Source organism: Oncorhynchus keta, chromosome 19, assembly GCF_023373465.1.
Source record: "Oncorhynchus keta strain PuntledgeMale-10-30-2019 chromosome 19, Oket_V2, whole genome shotgun sequence".
Classification (NCBI taxonomy): Eukaryota; Metazoa; Chordata; class Actinopteri; order Salmoniformes; family Salmonidae; genus Oncorhynchus; species Oncorhynchus keta.
The window spans coordinates 41,006,087-41,011,607 of record NC_068439.1 but is presented as its reverse complement, the minus strand read 5'-3'; positions in this window follow the sequence as shown (position 1 = coordinate 41,011,607).

The window sequence follows — 5,521 nt, the reverse complement described above, 5'->3', positions numbered from 1 at the left end:
AGTGTTGCCACCTAATTGTCAGGGGAAGTTGCTAGGGGCAGGTCGCTTTGTTGCTGAAAGTAGCAAAATTACATTGTGATGTCGTTGCGTGATGACGTAATTACATAATAACGTAAAACCGCATCATTACGTTTATTTGTAAAAGTAATATAAACACAACACATTTTATATGATCAGATTTTTTTTTTAAACACAACAAATTGAATCATTCAACATTTACACATGACACATTTATTGAACAATTGCATTTAATTTATTTTCTCTTTAACTAGTAAACCTACACATTCTGAACAATTATAGTTTGAAGCAGTGTATTGGGAGTTAATTAACATGCTACCTAACTGATCAACAATTATTGGTACAAGCTAATAACAAGGTATATATGCTATCTTATTGAACAAGCAACTTATCCCAAATAATGATGTGTGCGCTAGGCATCTCTCTCCAGCTCTCTCCAGGTTGTTATGCTGCTTGGCTTGGCTAGCTGCTCAATGGTTTCCTCCAGATATTGCCACAGTTCTCGTTCACACTGCAGTGCACACTGTCACCATCTGCCGTGTGTGTCCGCAAGTTCCAGAAAGTCCAATCCTTGCATACGTACTGTAAATATGAAGCATCATAGATTGGTAAGGAAATCCTCTTCATCTTCTCTCTCCAACTGCTTTGTCACGGAGCTGGAACCAGCAGTAGAGGATGGAGTGGCCTTAAAGCTGTATGCTGCTGTGGTGCCAAACTGCTGCAGAACTTCATTTGGTAGTTTATGCTGGTAACAGGTATCACCAGCGAGCTTCAGTCCACACCGCACCAGGAGTATGGAGTTGAGAGTGTGCAGTGACATTCTATTTCTTAACTTTGACTTGACCACACTCATTTGGCTGAACAGCCGTTCAACCTCCACATTTGAGTGTGGCAAGGAGAGGGCAGCGAGTGCAGCTTTGCACAGTTCTTCAAATGGATTTGACCCGAAAGAGTCCGTGTAGTCATTCACTTCACTCCAAAGCTCGACTGTATTTTCAGTTGAGTCCCACCTAAACGGATGGATGTTTCTCCATTGGGAAACTATTTTATCAATTGTTTGGTGCTTATACCCCAGTAGCTCAGCTACTTTGATCATTTCAGTGGTGCCTTTTTTGTGCTTTAGTGTTTCCTCAACACTGAACAAGGCCATGTTTCTCAAGGCTTCTAGGTTGTCTGGGAGCCTTGCTTGCAGCTCCTTGCTTAAAGCAACAACGTAGTTTATGCACGGGCTCCGAATGACCTTTTCGTCCTCTGGCGCAAGACTGAGTTGGTACACCGTGCTCTCGAAAAGGTACCCAAGGTATGGCGATGGACTGCGATGTCTATCACTGGCAACCTTCAGGACATCCATTTTTGCCATTGACTACTCTGTGGCAAATTTATGTTAAGAGGTGTACTAGATTGTCCAAAAGCTTGACATGATCTGTTTGCTCTCCCTCAAATGACTTCACTGCAACTTGTACGTCAGACAGGATTGATTTCAAGAATGTCAGGTAGACATAGTTGGTCTTGCCCATGTACATGGCGTGGAGCACATCCACCATGTAGCAATGCTCACTGGCCTTGGTCAACTCAAAGTGGAGCTCTAGTTCATCCCACTGGCTCAATATACGAGTTGCTGCAGGCTCAATCGATAGCCAACATGTGGCACACACTTTGGTGATCTGCAGGAGTTTCTGGCCACAATTAATGGTGGCATACACTGCTTTGTACACCTCGCACCGTTTTGGGGAAATCGAAAACCAGTTGTAGGTATTCCTGATTAAGTACTCAATGCTCCTAGGGATGGTTTCTTTGGATGTTGCACTGACAGCCAATTGTAAAGAATGGCACACACAGCGGATGAGTACCATTCTTCCTTTAAAATCTTGTGCACCCCGTTGTGCACCACAGTCATCACGGATGCATTATCAGTGCCAATACCCTGAAGATTCTCTTTTTTAAGGTTACACTTCTCAAGAAACTCAACTATCGCCTTTGCTATTGATCTGGCATTGCCCCGCTCCAATTCCACCAGCCCGAGAAATGTGGACACAATACCGAATCACCACACCCAGGTATTTCGAGACACTGCCATCAATGGACTCATCCAAAAGGAGACTGAACTTCTCATCCCCCACATCTGATGTTACCCCTTTGAGAAAATAAGGAGCCAGTACTCCCCTAATGATTTCTATGCACTTGGTGCGGTGCATTTGGAAGTTTGTTGCTGCCACAGAATCTGAAAAGGCAGCTTTGCTAGCCGTACCTAAATGGCTGCATGCTAGCAGCGAACAATGCTCAGCAATGGCCATTGCCATAGTAGCTTCTGCAGTTATCCACTTTCTTAACCAACTGTGGTAATGTAGACTGCGTTGCGGTGTTGTACGGTTTGGATTTATTTATATTATTTTGCTGCAGCATAATGTTTTTTGATGTCATACACTCTTGCAAGCATATCTGATTTCCAGTACGCACAGTATGCCCGACAATCATCCCCAATTACTGGCTTCAGCCACAATTTAAATTCAGGTACAGACTCTCACTCTTTTCTGTACTTCTGACTGTACAATTTTGATTGAGACATGTTAATTGATGTTGTAAGTTCCGTTCAAGATCATTCATTCGTGACCAACTATATTCATTGGGTTTGTCTCGTTGAATACATACTACTGCTGCTGGAGTCAGCTAACAACAATGATTTGCAATTTGCTGAAATTGGTGCTGGGGTGCTGCTGCCTGTGCACGAGCTGAGCACCTGCTGCTGACATCACTCACAATGCACTTTTGCAGCCAGGCACGTGTGTTGTGACTGAGTGTGTGACAGAGAAAATATTTTTTGTGTGTCATTTAGAGGGGAAATGCGTGCATTTTAGCGTTTGAGTCACTTTTCAAAAGTTGCTAAAAGTTCCAAATACATTTTTGAAAGTAGCTACATTTGTTGCTAGGTGCTGTTAGGAAAATAAGTTGCCAGGGTAGTCTGAAAAGTTGCTAAATCTAGCAACAAAATTGCTAAATTGGCATCACTCCTGGGAACAATCCAGGGTCTGTAGTGACACGTTGCGTGCGCGAGCGTCGCAAAATAAATGTAGAAATCCATGTTATTCAACTATTGCGCGCGACAACGAGCGTCTGCCTTGCCAAGGGCTAAAATAGAACTCCTTTCTATTTCTGACGCAGATCGCACTGAAAGTCCTGCCTCTCCCATCTCCTCATTGGTTTATAGAAGCAGGTACCCATGTACCATCTCCTCATTGGTTATGGGTGAAAGGCGAAATGTTTTGCTTGTAGTCGTGGTAATACTATGAAAGTTTAGATGCTGATCACCATATAAGTTCAACGATGAAAAAGCCTGGAAGGAGGAGAGATGACTAGAAACGATTCGGTTGTCCGTTTTATGTGTGAATTATGCTGGACCGGCATAGACCAGCATGGACCAGCATAGTCACCAGCGTACCAGCATAAACTGGTCACCTGCATACCAGCATCACCAGCATAAACCACCATGGGCCAGCATAAACCACCATGGGCCAGCATAAACCACCATGGGCCAGCACAAACCACCATGGGCCAGCATAAACCACCATGGGCCAGCATAAACCACCATGGGCCAGCATAAACCACCATGGGCCAGCACAAACCACCATGGGCCAGCACAAACCACCATGGGCCAGCATAAACCACCATGGGCCAGCATAAACCACCATGGGCCAGCATAAACCACCATGGGCCAGCACAAACCACCATGGGCCAGCATAAACCACCATGGGCCAGCACAAACCACCATGGGCCAGCATAAACCACCATGGGCAAGCTTGAAATACAGTACAGTGGCTTGCGAAAGCATTCACCCCACTTGGCATTTGTCCAATTTTGTTGCCTTACAACCTGGAATTAAATTTTTTGAAACCAGTAATTTTTACATTTCACTTCAACAATTTGGACTATTTTGTGTATGTCCATTACTTGAAATCCCAATAAAAATCTATTTAAATTACAGGTTGTAATGCAACAAAAGAGGAAAAAGGCCAAGGGGGATGAATACTTTTGCAAGGCACTGTATATGCTGGTCTTGGCCAGAGCCATATATAGAGAGAGTTGGGCCAATATGGTTTCTGTCAGAACGTTCAGAGAGCGCCACTTTCTCCTCCATAGCCTTTGCTAAGTGATAACTGATGCTTCCGTGCTGTGCTCTAAGTTGACTTTTATTTCTGATAGTTTTCAAAACCTATGAAGATGTCCCGTGAAAGCAGAAATGACATTTGTTGACACCACAACACAGCCCAGACTTGGAAACACATTATCCCGATTACTAATACATAAAAATGTCTGTTAAATTCGCTGCTCTGTTTTGCTTGTTTACAGTGGGTCATTTCATAGTGAATTCTCAGAGGAGCTCTCAAATTGTAACATCATCAACATTTCAAGAATAAAGGCACTAACATGGCAGCCGTTCTGTAACCTGGCCAAACTCTCTATGCATATGGCTCTGGTCTATGCTGTTTTTTTCAGGAGGGTTGATGATGATGATGATGATGATGATGATGATGATGAAAATAGGAATTTCCAGGTGAACGAAAGAGAAGAGAAATCACAGATAAAGTCAATCGTAAATCAATACAGTTTAATACAAGTTGCAATAGGGAGACAACAACCAGCATAGAAGCAGAGAGAATGTCTATATGGCCTCTCGGAGACACATCCGTTATATTCTAATCAGACAGCACTAAATGTTCTGTAAACACCAGCCCGAGAGGCTTGTAGGAACTCAAAACAAAAAGCAGTAACTTTATCAGCTGCTACATAGTCACACAGTGTATCACAGACTACAATAATAATCAGTCTGTCCTCGGTCCTTGTACCTCCAGTCTGGCATCAATCACTTTCAAGAGATATGAGTTTAATCCATAACATACAGCATCTAGTCTAGTGACCACTACAAACAGCACACTGGAAATCATGGGAATTACATCATGGGGAAATATATAAATATGCTAAACATTGTGTTAATCACTCTTGACATCAAGGAGGATGACTAGTGCTTCGCACAACTAAGTATTCCGTTTTATTAACTCCTTCACACAAGATGGCGTACTAGCCTGAGCACTTTAGTGAAGTGAAAGACTGGCCACCATGCCTGTGTTGTGCCATGTCCCAGTCACAAGGTTTATTGTAGTCTGCTTTGTCCAGAGTAAAAAAACATTGAAACACCAAGTCAACATTGTTCACACTTTTATCACATGAGTCATCAGATTGTGGTTTCTAGATAATCTTCTTTCCGGTCAACTGGTTAGTCTCACAAAATTATACAGATTTCCATGGTACCAACTTACAATCAATAGCATACATCACTCTGCCTGTTCTCATTTGTCAGTGTGTACGTGCGTATCCGTCCCAAAGACCGTATCTGATCCACCCAAGTGTACGTGTGTGTGCGTGCCTGTGTTAGTGTGTGTGTCTGTGTATGTGTGTCTGTGCGTGCACGCGTGCGTGCATGCACCTGTGCACATTTGTCCCAGAGACC